Source organism: Alligator sinensis, unplaced genomic scaffold, assembly GCF_000455745.1.
Source record: "Alligator sinensis unplaced genomic scaffold, ASM45574v1 scaffold96_1, whole genome shotgun sequence".
Lineage (NCBI taxonomy): Eukaryota > Metazoa > Chordata > Crocodylia > Alligatoridae > Alligator > Alligator sinensis.
The window spans coordinates 112,817-127,645 of record NW_005842402.1 but is presented as its reverse complement, the minus strand read 5'-3'; positions in this window follow the sequence as shown (position 1 = coordinate 127,645).

The window sequence follows — 14,829 nt, the reverse complement described above, 5'->3', positions numbered from 1 at the left end:
AAGAAGTTCTTCCTAATGTCCAGTCTAAATCTGCTCTCTGCTAGCTTGTGGCCATTATTTCTTGTAACCCCCGGGGGCGCCTTGGTGAATAAATACTCACCAATTCCCTTCTGTGCCCCTGTGATGAACTTATAGGCAGCCACAAGGTCGCCTTTCAACCCTCTCTTGAGGAGGGTGAAGAGGTTCAGGTGCCCCAGTCTCTCCTCATAGGGCTTGATCTGCAAGCCCTTAACCATACAAGTGGCCCTTCTCTGGACCCTCTCCAGGTTATCCGCATCCCTCTTAAAGTGCGGCACCCAAAATTGCATGCAGTATTCCAACTGCGGTCTGACCAGTGCCCGATAGAGGGAAAGTATCACCTCCTTGGATCTGTTCATCATGCATCTGCTGATGCACGATAAAGTGCCATTAGCTTTTCTGATGGCTTCGTCACACTGCCGACTCATGTTCATCTTGGAGTCCACTAGGACTCCAAGATCCCTTCCCACTTCCGTGCCACCCAGCAGGTCATTTCCTAGGCAGTAGGTGTGCTGCCATTTTTCCTCCCTAAGTGCAGCACTTTGCATTTCTCCTTTCCCCAAGCTCCAGTTGAATCAGTTTGCACGAGGTGATGAAAATGTTACTTTGTTTTCTGCTGCACTGCAGGCAACTGCGGCCAGTTCTGGTAATATGGAAGAGCTTAACCCTGTCCCTTGGGCATGGGCCAATTTAGAGGAGGCTGTCTGTTGCTTGTAGCAGTTAGCACTAACTGAAATCATTTGTGCAACAGTTTGGATTCGCACGCCAGATGCAGAAGTCATGACAGCACCGTTGTGGAGGAGGTTTTGCCGATGAGCACCAACAGAGTGCACCTCAGCCCTGTTGGCCTTGGAGCCAGAGGCAGTGAATCACACGGTAAGAAATGCGATCCGGTGATTAGTGCAGCTTTTACCCATTTTGCAGAAGCCAGGGCTTGCCAAACCAATGAAAACCACCAAGGCCATGGCGGTGGCCTCAGCAAAAGACAAACCCCCTGACCACCCTGAATTGTTGGGAAAAGCCGGGAAAGGCCGGCCCAAGACTCCACAAGCAAGAATGTGGAAAGACTTGTTAGCTGCCAGTTTCAATAAGGTGCAAATTGATGGACTGCCCACCAATGTTTTGCGAAGGGGCAAGCCCAAAAATGGAGCCTTCTTCGCCACTGGCAGAGTCACCGGAGGGATTCTCTGCCCTGATGGCAGAACTGTTGACATTTTCCCAAGCACATGCAAGGCCGCCAGACTTTACCCCCCCCGCCCCCCACCGATCACGTGGTCTAGGGAGCCTGGCTGGCCTGACCCCCAAAGAAAGGGGTCACAATGCAGGCAGTCATGGGCTGGGGACCAGTATCTAAAGTTAATATTAGCCCCTTGGTTCAGATACCCACACAGATTCAATTAGGCAAAAGTGAGAAGTCAGTTGATATGCTATTAGACATGGGTGCCCAGTTTCACATTTTAGATTCCACAGACTGGAAGGGGGAGAAAGGAACCCCTTATCAAGTAATTGGGGTTGGAGGCACTAGACGACCAGGACATCTGGTCTGAGCGACCTTCACGCTACCTAATGGCTCTAAGGTAACAGCAGCAGTAATACTTAAAGGGGGATCAAGATTACTAGGACTTAATGTACTAAGAGGACAGCAGTTTGCCCTTGAGCAAGACAAATGACAGTTTGGGTGGGCAGTGCCTCACCGGGAACCAGAAGAAATGGCTATAGTGGCTGTAACTAGATGTAGCATGATCCCATTAACCCTGCCTCCCATGAAGGGAGTGCACCGGCCCCAGTATTGAACTCCCCCCGAGGCCACCCAACCTATCCACTGTATTATCAGCCAGCAGTTGGAGGACGGGACTATTATCCAAACCCACTCTCCGTATAACAATCCAGTATGGCCAGTGCATAAGCCAAATAGAGGGTGGCAGCTGCCTATTGACTTTTGAGCTTTGAATGCTAATACTGACCCCTTGATGGCTGCCGTCCCGTCACTACCAGCCTTAACAGAAAGCATCCAGTGTTATGGGCCTGCGTGGATGGGATCCATTGATATCAAGAACATGTTTTTTGCTATTCTCATCCATGAGAGTCACTGGCCAGTATTTGCTTTCACGTGGATAGGGCAGCATTATACCTACATTGTGTTGCCCCAGGGGTGGATATAAAACCCCACACTGGCTCACGGGGTTCTAGCTACCGTAGTTCATGAGGTCCAAGAAAAGTACCCTGACGTATGCATGTGGAAGTATATAGATGACATCATGTTGGGCAGTCAAGACAAAGAGGCTGCCACCAAGGCATTTGAATCATTAAAAGAGAAAGTGCATACCTTCAGAGTCACACTGTCTGATCCAAAAGTCCAAGAAGTAGGGCCCCAGTGTGAATTTCTAGTAATAGAATGGCAGAATGGTGGGCCCACAATACCAACTGAAGGATTGCGAAGTATAGTAGAGACCCCAACCCCCACTGATATAAAAGAACTGCAGGATCAATTGGGAGCATTCATTTTTTGGTGTATGCATGTTCCTGAGTTTGTGTATTAGCTTGTCACTTGTACAACCTGTGTAAGAAGAGAATGGGAATGGGGTCCTGAGCATGAGTATGCCTTATGGGCCCTTAAAGAAGCAGTAACTGTCCATGCCTCCCTAGCAGCACGACGTCCAGAAGGAGAGCTTTGGCTCCATATAGGTGTCTCAGAAGGGAGATCACATTGGAGCCTGTGGCAGAAGGAGTCCTCAGAAGCAGAAGGAAAGCCCCTTGGATTTTGGAGCCAAGGCTGGAGAGGGGCAGAAGCAAGGTATATTCTCTTAGAACAAATGTTGTGTGCAGCAGCGGCAGCCCCTGGGAGTCACAGAAGCATTAAGGGGGAAATTGCCCACAGTTATAACTACACTGATACCTATCTTCAGAATGGGTCTGTCAGATCACCAGCTGCACCTGGGGGAAGAGCCCAAGACACCATGGTCCAAAAGTGGATTTATTACATCTTGATCCAGGTCCAACGAGTAACCCCAAAGGGATGCCCTGCATTAGTTGAAAGAGTCACAGGAAGTACAATTAATGTTTATCCTGACCAAACAAGCTGCAGTGAACCTTCACCCATCAAGGAAGCACCTCCTTTCTCACCTGAAATGGAGGCCTCAGCTGATATCGAAGTCTGGTTTACAGACAGGTCTGCTCGAGGTCATGCCTGGAGAGCAGCCACCTTGAGGATTTGAGACGGCAAGCAAGTGGTATTACAAGGCCTCAGAAAAAGCACACAGTTTGCCGAGCTCAAAGTAGTGCTCACCATGGCTGGGTGGGAATTAGTAGAAGGCCCACGTCGTGTAAAGACCATTTATATTTATAGTGACAACTGGATGGTGGTGGAAGGATGTACTAAATGGCTACCCCTATGGAAGAAAGAAAACTTTAAAAGATGAGGACAGGACATTTGGAGCCATGAGGAATGGGAGGCCTTATGGATGTTGGCCCAAGATGAGCTTCCTCTACATTTTCAACATGTTAGTGCAGCGCATGGGAATAAAATGAAAGAAGGCCCGGAAGAAAAGTGGAATAGGTGGGTTGATCAGCTAACAAGGGAAGAGAGTGCTGAAACCTTGTATGTTAAAGAAGAAAATAAAGCAGTTAGTCCATCACTGCTCGATTCCTCCTCCCACTGTACACCTGGAGAACGAGCTGCAGAATGGCTACACCGACAACATGGGCACCCCAGGCGTGATGAAACCACCCGCCTGGCCATGTCTTGGGGCATTCATGTAACTAAAAAAGAAGCACAAGAAATAGTTGACACATGCGTCACCTGCCGAGAAGTAAAGATGTGACTAAAACCTTCCCTGACTGTCCCGTTGTCATTACGTCGGGGAAACGTAGCGTGGCAAGTATGGCAATACGATTTCATAAGCCCTCTCCCTTGAACTTCCTGGAAGCGACAGTACGTGTTTGTAGCTATAGAAGTTATCACAGGAATAACGTTCTCCCGCACCTCAGTGAGAGCTACAGCCCAGGACACTTGTGCAGCACTGGAAACTCTGCTAGCTATGTATCCACCAACCATTGAACTACAGAGCGATGATGGCCCTTACTTCTGTAATCATCTTGTATATGACTGGACCGCGAAACATGGCATGTTATAGATGTATCACATCCCTTACCATCTGCAGCCTAACTGATTGGTAGAGCAAGCCAATGGCATCCTCAAATGCAACTTGCGGTTGGTCCCTGGCCCAGCTCTTAAGGACTGGGACTTGCACCTAGATCGAGCTATGAATTGGGCCAATAACCAACCCCATCTGGGAGGTAGCCCTATGCAACAGGCCTTTGGATTGGGTGGTCCTCATGAGCTAGCAGTAGAGTGACCTAGGGGTGGTCACCCAGGAAAGCTCCAGGCAGGAGATCAGGTGGTAGTGAAGCATCCTAAGGGAGATAAATGGAAGGGGACACTATTGGCAAAAGATATGCATAATACATAGTGGGTATTTAATCAGATTCATATAACGGAAACCAAGCTCCTTGTTGTCTTGTTGCTACAGATTGGATTTATCGACAAATGCGGCCTCAGCCATTCCTAATTGAGCCTGCTACTGAAGACGAGTCCTGTTCTATCACCTGTCTGAATCAGCTAGCACCGTGAAGTGGTGGACTGTTATAACTGTATTCTTCTTACTAATGCCTTATTGTGTTTCCTTGGTAGGGCGTGTCTACTATCCTTCTTATTACCCAGATATTAATGAACTTGCTACTGAAGATCTAAAGGAGTGGCTTGACCCTGAAGAGCATCCCCCAGAAACGCACTCAGATGACATTCACGTGGTCCAGCTGCAGTATCCATATGGTAAGAAACCCACCACCCCAAAGCAAGTGAAATCCTGGTCTCTGAGTAAAAGAAACAGGATAGTTGATTGGCAAGGTGGTAACTGTCAGTGCACCTGTGGCACCAGTTATTATCTTGAGTACATTCCCTACCTGAAGGCTGGAATGGCTAGCTGTGGAAAGGGAGGTAATTGCTGTAACTGTTTGGGAGTTTGTTGTTACATACTTCCTGAAGAAAATCCCATTGAGCTCAACGCCCCTGAGTCTGTGCCCCCTGTAGTGCATTCTTCATCTGTTCAGCCTCTTGAGCCACTGCGTTTATGGGAAAATCTACCCTCTCCCATTTCTATGGCTGACAACACTCTCCAGTGATGGTGTGAAGCCCACCAGGTGGGAGGGCGCGCTACTGGTTGGAACAAAGTTATTACATGGTTTGTGAATCATACCTACACAGAGGCATGGTAGAATGGTACCCACTTTAATACAACCAGAAGGAGGCTATATCTGCAAGTCTCCACCACTTATCTCCATCCTTTTATACTGGTGGGGTTCCTAAAGCAAATTAGTGCTATGATTCTGTCAGGGCAGTGCCGTTTCACCAATCCCGGTACAATATCATCCCCGTGAGTGACACTGGGACTCTTTCACTCTCTGGGAGGTGAAGCATGGTTACAGGCTTGCAAGGAGGGAAGGATAAATGTAATCTGTGAGAGAACGGGGTGCTCACTATTATCTCTGGCTATTCCCCCCTGGGAGGCCCTGACACCACCCATGTATAACTCCACACTCTGGTGGAGATCACAGGTTAAAATCCCAACCCTCCTAAATGCTTCCTTGTTCACTGCTCGAGTGTTGTTTAGACGTCCGAGCTACCTTTCCAAACTGTGCAGCAGTATCCCATGTAGCTGAGGGGTTACTTAGGTGGGAATGGCTGACCGTTTTCCGTTCCATGAATACAATTGGGTCCTGCAATCAAAGAGATGCTCCAGGTTACCTTTGGGATGGATTTAACTCGGCTATGAATGTATGGAACTTAGATAAATCCAAGAAAAATACTGAAGGAGTAGCCAATCTCCGACAGGCAGTAGGGCTGCTCACAAGGGGAGGCATGCTTGAAGGAAAAACTTCAGAGCACACTGATGAATTGCTGACTGATATAAGATTGGAGACAGCCTGTCTTGCCCAGGCCATGATGGACACTGCTTTTAAAGCAGACAAAAATCAAACTTGGAGTACTGCTTGTGCGCAAGTTCAGTAATTACTAAACATGCATTTTTCCCAGGTAATAAACAACGTAAAAATAGGGAATGGCCCCCTGGATTAGAGCATCATAGAATGCCTGCTACATTTAAAGAAAGATACCCCTATCCAAGTACCTGGATTGCCACTTGGGAAGGCTCTGATAAAGGAAAGTGTTCATTCCTGATGCAGGGGGTAAAAGATGCAAACTGGACCACTGCTTATTTGCTTAGCATGGGGCTAGGAGGAGGATGCCTTTGGGACTGGATCTGCATCGCCCCATATGGAAGATAGTTACCCCAGATGACCCTTGGTATGTGGCACAATCCCCCTTAGTTCAAATCTGTAACACCTTGATTGAATTAGGGACCCTTTGGAGAGGATGGCCTCTCAGCCCACCTAACATGACCTGCGTACCTGAGCTACCTAATGTGTCATATGTGACAATAGGGCAATGTGTTTGTTGGGAAGGACCAGGTCGCTTACTGTATGAAAATGGTACCACCTGGGCTTTGTGCAATTCATGTTGCTTAGGAGCTAAGAGTGGAGCCGTTGCTGTGCTGTAATTAATTAACTGCACTATTGTCCTGAAATGGCCAGAAATTTTTTCTGAGACCATAACTCTCAACTTTACAATACCCACCTCATGGGTATCAGATGTGGACATGCCACGGTTAGAAGACTGGAATGAAATAAAAGATAAGCTGCAAAGCCTTGAGGCAAAAGCTCAAGAAAGAACTCAGCTGGCCCTCCTTGCTCGGGAGAGTGGGTGGATCATCAGTTTGGCTGTCAACGTGCCCAAGCCATGCAAATGGTATGATGTGATTTGCACTATTCGCATGTCACAAGGTATTACCTCAACTATGTGGCTAACCAGCTTAAGTGTCATAGTGCTCTGTATTGCCCTAGTGGCAATAGCTAAATGGTGTTTTAACCATTGTTGTCATAAATCTGTTCATGCTATGCAAGTTAAATTGAAATCTCCCTCCCCATTCCCTGATGTAGCGCATGTAGCTTTAGCATCTCAACTGTTGCTATTACAGTGCTTCAGCAAGCAACGGGTTTGAGTGTGACAGCTGAAAATTGTGTTGAAGGTGCTTGCTGGACTCTGTGAAGATTAGACCAGGCGTTTCTTGTCATCTGTTCATGTATTGTAAGCTGTATGTCGCTGCTAATAGCCTAATTAAAGTTAAAGATTAGTGAGGCCTTGTATGTAGTGAGGCCTTGTAAATTTAGCAAGGTCTTGTAGAAGTAGTAGTAAGCCTTGTGGCACAGTTAAAATTAACCTTATGAGAAGAATGCAAAGGCTTGTACTGCTATTGGTCAGTCCTAAGAAGAGTTATAGTGGGAGAATCTGTATGGCTGTAAGTTATCAGCATAACTCAGAAGTTATAAATTGTCTAGTACATTAGAAGGAAGATGCAGTGGTGTAAGAGCAGCTACTGATTTAAAATTAGCTGCTGACCTGGATTTGTTGGCTAGTGGATCTCAAGGAGCCCGAGGACTGAATACCAGGGTCCTTCCTGGTACCCCTCGGACAGCACTGATCGGGGATGCCTGACTTCGCTGAGCTTTTCAGAAGAGGAACTTGTCATATATCAGGCATCAGAGGGAAATGCCGATAAGTTGCAATAAACCTTTCTTACCTTTTTACCCCTGACCACTCTCTCAATCCCAAACCCTCTGCTGGTAGCTGGGACAATTAGGCATCTGTTGTGCTGAAACTTCCACCTTGCCTGTTGACCAATATTGCCTCCTTGTATTCTGCCTGCACCAATCTGCTGCCTCTTCTTTTATACTTAGATTGCGAGTGCTTTGGGACAAAGACTGTTTACCCTGTGTTAACACAACCCTAACACAATGAGACCCTGGTCCATGGCTGAGTTTGCTAGGCACTATGGTAATATTAATACTAAATCATAATACAATATTGCAAGTAATAAATATTCATCTTCTCCTTTTCCTCACGTTCATAAATCAATGTTCCTTTTAAGGCAATAACTGAATGGAACAGCAATAGGCAGCATTTTCATTGAAAGTCCTCCAGCAAGTTAGACCACACATCATATGCACTGGTAGTACTACAAGTTTTATCTGACTTTATTCTAGATATAAACACCTCTAAAATTCAGCTGGATTAAGGCTGCAGGTTTGCACTGAAATACATTATTAACTGTATCCATATTAATAATATGTATGTCTAACATCACTTCCATGTGGATATTGAAAATGTGCTGCTTTTTAACATTTTTCTTTTTCAAGCTTGCTCACAGAAGTGCTTTTAGGTATGTCTTCAAGTGAGCCATTTTATTTAAGAACTAAATACATTTAGAGACTAAATTTGCTTGCCTGTTTTTGCGACGAGATTTTCCCATGCTACCCTAGTGATTGCACTTGGTGTTTTAACCCAGTTCTAACAGGTTCTTATACAGCTCTCATCATCATAGTGCCTGAGTGACCTCTAGAAGCTCATTATACAATATGATTAGCTTCAATACAGACTTTATCAGAGGTGTAACTACCAGACTCAATGCCCTGGGTGGCAGGGGTGACAGAGTCTGAGCCAGCTGTAGCAGCAGTGGGAAGCTGCTGTGGGAATCTGGGGTTGGTGCTCCAGTCACTCACCCCTTACTTATGGAAGTGTCCACAATTCTCCCATTTTTGGTTATCTGTCACCTTCTGATTGAAAAAAAGCACCTGTCTGGCTATACTCAGAATGAAAAAGGTACATGTGTAAAGGTACTTCTGAGATCGGGTATATTTCTCACCTGTGCTTTTCACTGAAAAACCCAGGTCAGTCTCTTGTTCAAAGAACAAAATATATTTTCCTTGCCCCTGAAAACAATCCATAGAGGCTGCCTGAATAACAGAATGAGTCTGAAAGGAACTGAAGAAAACTATGTTAATAAGAAAATCAGGAGAAAAAAAAAACTTGCCACAAAGTCATCTTTTGTATTAGCATACGGATAATGATGTTTTCTCAGTTCCTCACAGTTTGTAGTGAGCTTATCTTCTTTCTTCCATATTCATAGTATTATTTTTTAATTCTGGCCCCCAAGCTGCATTTCGGAGTTCAAAGCCTATCTGCTGACCCAAAGGGTGACTATATAATTAAGCCACAGGTAGGTGTCAATGCAGGCCTTCCCCACACAATGGTTTCTCCCCTGCTGAATTTATTCCATTAACATTTATATAACCATCCTCAGCCTAGACTAAAGCTTAAGTCTTTCTGGAGGTTATCACATCCAGCAGCCACTTACAGCCCTCCCCACAGGTATCTGTTTTCCCTTACTTAATTGTTAGTTTAATCAGAGCATGGCATAACTGCAACTTCTAAGATCCCCTTGCTTCTTTTTCATACAAGATAATTTTTCCTTGGTTGGTAACTCAGGCCACCAGAGTGACCATGGGCATATTTTTGTATCTTCTGAACTCAGACCTTATTATTCTTTGAAGCTGCTGATAGAACAGTTACAAAGACATAATCTCTGGTTTTTGATAAACAGTTTACTCTCTCTCAAAATAATCCATGAAGGATTGCCAATTTCGATGTATGTGGAAGCTAGGTTTGATTTGATAAATGAAAGCTTAAATGGAACATTTCTGGAGTAAGCCAATTTCTCTCTCATACCAATGTCCTTCCTTTGTTAGAAATTTTTTTGAGGAGGAGGAAGATAAGAGGCAGGGATTTACCATTTCTGCTCCCTACAGCATCCACTTAATAACAGACAACATAAACCTCTAGCATTCTGGTCATAACCAGGTTTGTACATACAAGATAGGTAGTAACTAGATATGGAAGAGTTTTAAGCATGTACAAAATGTATATATTAAAGTACAAGGGAATACTGCCCTCAATGCTTCTCAAGAATTTATTTTGTTAATAACACTCCTCTATTTAAAAAAACAAATAAAAATTGCATTACTGTCATGTGCCATGTCAGCTTTTTACAGCACATTGGAAAGAATTAATGATTGAAAACAAGAGCCCAAATGAAAAAAAGGGTTCTTGCCAGATATTAGAATACAGCCTGGCCTTGGTCTCCCATTCTTACCTTACCAGAAGTGCTAATGTCTGCAAGGGTATTTTCTGCCTGTCATCAGGTTTAAAAATAATAGTTTCAAAGAAAAAATACATTTAATAAGCACTTCTCTTGCTGTGTCAATGTCCTATAACCACACAGACGGTGAGCCAGGTTTTCTGATTTAAGTCTGCTTCAGGAAGCTTAAAGCACACTTTAAGACTCGTAGTGTGAGGCTCCAGTAGTAGTTTCCTGTACTACACTGTAGCTCGGCCATTCATAAAGAAGATGATCCTAATGAAAAAGGATGTGGTTGATTATCTGGTAGTTGCTGGCTCCCAAAAAGGGGACACGGGCAGCAAGGCATAAAGTGAAGCAGCCATCGTGAGATCGATTGGTGGAGGCAGGGATCATCAAAAGTGGCTTAAAGTCAGAGAGCAAACCATAAACATCAGCTAGAGCCTATCAACCCTATCAGAGCATCTTTAGCAAGGAGCAAGCAGATCCCTCAGCCAGCACTGATGGCCAGCACTGAACCATAGCCCCCTGGACAAGTGGCAGCCAGGGTCAGACCCTCCAAAGGTACCCTGATGCTGGAGCAACTCTAGTATTTAGTAGAAACAAAGAACATATGTTTGATGCCACAGTCACATTAGGCTTAAGTTCCTCATTTTTAGGACATCTGCTCTGGTCATTTATGTAACCAAGCTGATCTATAGGCATCAATCAGATAAGCTTGTGCATTACTTCCTTTCCACAGAATATCCAGATTTCTAAACTTTCAGCTTTAACAGGTCTTTGTCATACCATGATATACTAGCTACTTCAAAAGCAATTTTTCTAAAGAATATTCCACACACTTTAAAAAAAGAAGAAAAAAAAATGTTTCCCTTCTAGGAAGGTGCCCTGAAAGAAAAAACAAAACAAAACAAAAAAAGATCAAATCATTTTAGGAAACGTTGAGAGACAATGAAGTGAGAAAGAAGTTAAAAAAAGCAGGTATAAATTGTAGTTAAATCAAATGAAAACCAGTGTAAGAACTGAGGTTAGAACAAATACATTGACAATTTTTTCAGCTAGTAACAGCACTATCGGTCTAACACCCGATACATAGTAATATGCCAAAATACTAAGAAGGTTCTGGGTTAGCTCTGATCCATCTTCCCAGCCATCTGCATCTATTATGCTCTAATAGTGCAGTATGCTAATCCTAACCATTTTTCAACCATATGCTTGAGAGTCTATGTAAATCTGGGTTAGGCCTAAAAACTATAGAGCAAAATCTTTCAAGCATCTCCTTGGAAGGGTAGAAGGATGAATCTAGGCATTTAGCGTATAATATACTGTCATGAAATGCTGAGTTGGTCACAGATAATATGTCACATATTATTTTTCTGTATTGATACAAGCATCTGCTACCCTAGTATCTATATCAATTTAAAGATACAACCTTATTTGAACCAGAGCTAGGTTTATAAATACAGCAAATTTCTTAATTTAGTGCAATTAGAACAAAAACATTTGTAGAAGTCCCCAAGGTTTTCCCTTAACCTCCTTGTTATCCTGCAAAAATATATCAGTAGCTCTGGCTTTTTTTTTTTTTTTAATATTTTTAACAGTAACACCAGTCACATGAGATAGCAGAGCTTGAATTTAATCTTCCAGGGCTATACTCACAAAGAGATCAAAGAGCTCTTCAAGACCTTGTGTGCCTGTCAAGGTGCTTTGAGTGTGACTCTACTGCTTCCAGGACACTACTCACATATACATGCTGTCCATCCGCTTCTGCTCTGCACATACCAAACTCAGAAATGAGGCAGGGAAATGATTTGATGGCATCCCCTGCTGACATTCTCATGATCTCTTTCTCTGACCTGTCAGAGCAGTGGCTAGGGTCTCCTCAAGCTGACTTTGCAGCCTCATTTATGGGCTGGGAGTGTGAGTAGAAAGAAGTGGCAAGAACATGTTCTAGAGTGACGGTTCTAAGAACGCTGCAGAAGATGTGTAGATATATTCTTACATGCTGTACTCAAGTCAGTCTTCTACACAGACTGAGCTTTTTAGGATAAGAGACCAATCATCTTACATTTCAAGGTTGTGTTCAGGTGTTTCCAAAAATTCCTGGGACTTCTGCCCCAAATTTTAAAAAATAGTACCACGGCCAATCTACTCAAATGGTCCAGCAGTAACAGGCAGCATCATGCTGCATCTGATAAGAAGACTCCATGTGTAGCCTTTTACTATACAGGGTGTGCATCTATACATGCAATTAATGCAAAGCAATAATTCCGGAGCACTTTGAATCAGAGTACACTGCTCCTGGACGCAGGGTCTATACATGCCCAGAACAGCAGCATTTTAAGTTGGGGCAGAGCACGCCTGGGCTGGCAGCAGGCTTGCGGGTCAGCCCTGGGCTCTGGGTAGTGGCATCAGGTGGCAGAGAGGCTGGCTAGGGCAGAAGAGTGCTGAACATGTGGAGCCATGTGGCTAGGCAGCAGATAGGGGTCTGACCCCCTGCTGCCTGGGCTGACCAGGTGCAATTTCTGCCTCTGGTCACCGTCTTCATGTATGTTTTAGTGCTGTAAATCAGTGGTGCTCAACCTTTTTTGTACCAGGACCCATTTGCCGAGATTAATGACTTGTCCCAACCCACAACCCCCTGGCCCTGCCCGTGCCTGACCCACAGCCCCTGCAGCCCTGGGCCACTGCCTTCAATCATCCCAAGCAGCCACTTGCAGGCTGGAACACTACCAGCCTGCAAGAGGAAACCCATGCTTTCATGGGCTTTTTCTGGGGACCTTTCAAATATTCTTGTGACCCACTTTTGGGCTGTGACCCACCGGTTGAGAAACACTGCAGTACATCACTCTACTGTAAGATAGTACTGTCCCCAACAGTACTATCCTATGGTGGTGTTAAGTTTACTGCACCCTAATAACAATGCATGGGTAGATGGTGACACTTTACTGTGGAGCTAATTAGTCAACTCTGCAGTAAAGTGCACATGTAGATGCACCCAGGTTCTAGATTGGGAGATAGCTTTAGACTGTCTCACAGGCTAGTGTTTATAGTGCTGTGCCCAGACCAATTAGCTCTTGCATAGCTGCAGAGCTAATTAGCTTGTCTGCATATGGCTCCATGTGAACGTAGCTATCTTTATTAGCTCTGCTGAGATAGAGTTACTTAGCCTGGGTGCAGGGCTATGTGCTTGTCACCATACTGCTTCTGGGTCAGGTGGTAATGGTTGACTCCTGACCCAGAAGCAGTAAAGATGAGCTCACTTAGCACTGTATCCTGGCTGACACCTCACAAAAAAACAGCTACATTAACATCAACCAGAAATGGTGTTGACTACTTCAGTTTTCAGCAGTCTGTGGAGAGTCCAGAACTGAGTCCTATATCTTATGCTTTGAAAATTGGTTGCTGTAAGTCTCTCACTCTAATGCATTTTCTCCAGGCATTTTGTAGTTATCCTGTTCATTGTCTCTAATTTTTCAACACCTGTTTTAAGACAGAGGCACCAGATGATCTAGGATTTTTAAAAGGAGTGTGCAGTGCAGATGGTATTAAGCCTCCCTTGGTCCTTTAGTCTATATGGAGAGCAAAGATTCAAAGCCCTTAATTCAGTAGTGGCTACAGAGCTAAGGAAGGATTAACTTGGCTTTTTGAAGTGATACCTGCCACTTCCCCTTCCAGCAGCAGCAGCATCTCCCATGGGAAGTGGAGGGGAGGCTGGCGGGAGATGGGGGCCAATAAGGCCTGACCCTGTTCCACATGGTTCCCCTTTACTGAGCACCAGGGGCTCAAGCCCTGATCTCCCAGCTTAGTTACATATTTGAATGGAGGAATCAAAGTAAGGTATAAAAACAACACTATAAACCCCTGCCCCCCAGAGGGGAGACAAAAACTATATTAAAAAATATAAATATATATTAGTATCAGTGTCAGCATGTTCCTACACAAAGGTAGAATCAACCTCACTATTTCTATTGATTGTTCCCCAATTTATACATCCAAGAAGCATGTTAGCCTTTTTTGTAATAGGATCCTATCCTATTTATCCACTGTCTAAATCCTTTTCAAAATCACTTCTTACCAGGATGCAGTCACCCATTCTGTACATGCAGCCTATGTTCTTTGTTCCTAGATTCATGGTCTTGAATTTATCTGGACTGAAACAGATTTTGTTTGGGTAGGACCTACCTTACCATCTCTGTGTTTGACTGCCAAGTCATTATCATTCTTTACTGTTCCCCCCAACTTTTATATCATCAACAAACTTTATCAGCAGTGATTCTATATCTCCTTTCAGATGCATCATTGATACAATGTTAGAGAGCACTTGGCCCAGTACTGATCTTTGTGTAACCCCACTAGAAACACCTCTGTGAAATCAGTGCCAGCCTTAGGGGTGGGTGATGTAGGTGACCACCCAGGGCACTATGGTCAGGGGGGCACCACACACACGTGTGAGCAGCCTGCACTCACAGTAGCGCTCTCCCTCTGCCCCGGCCAATCCATGCCCCAGGTAGGAGGAGTGATGCCCAGCTTAGCATGCCCCCTATCTCCAGCCAGAAGTAGCCAGGCTGGGCGCAAGCAGGTGCCTGCTTCAGTCCGCCTGCTTGATCCCACACAGCAGCAGCCTTGCCTGCCTGCCCACCTGCCTGATGCACCATGCCACTCCAACTCCCCATCGGATTGTGTCCTGAACCCTTGCCCAATTGTCTCTGCCTGGAGCAGT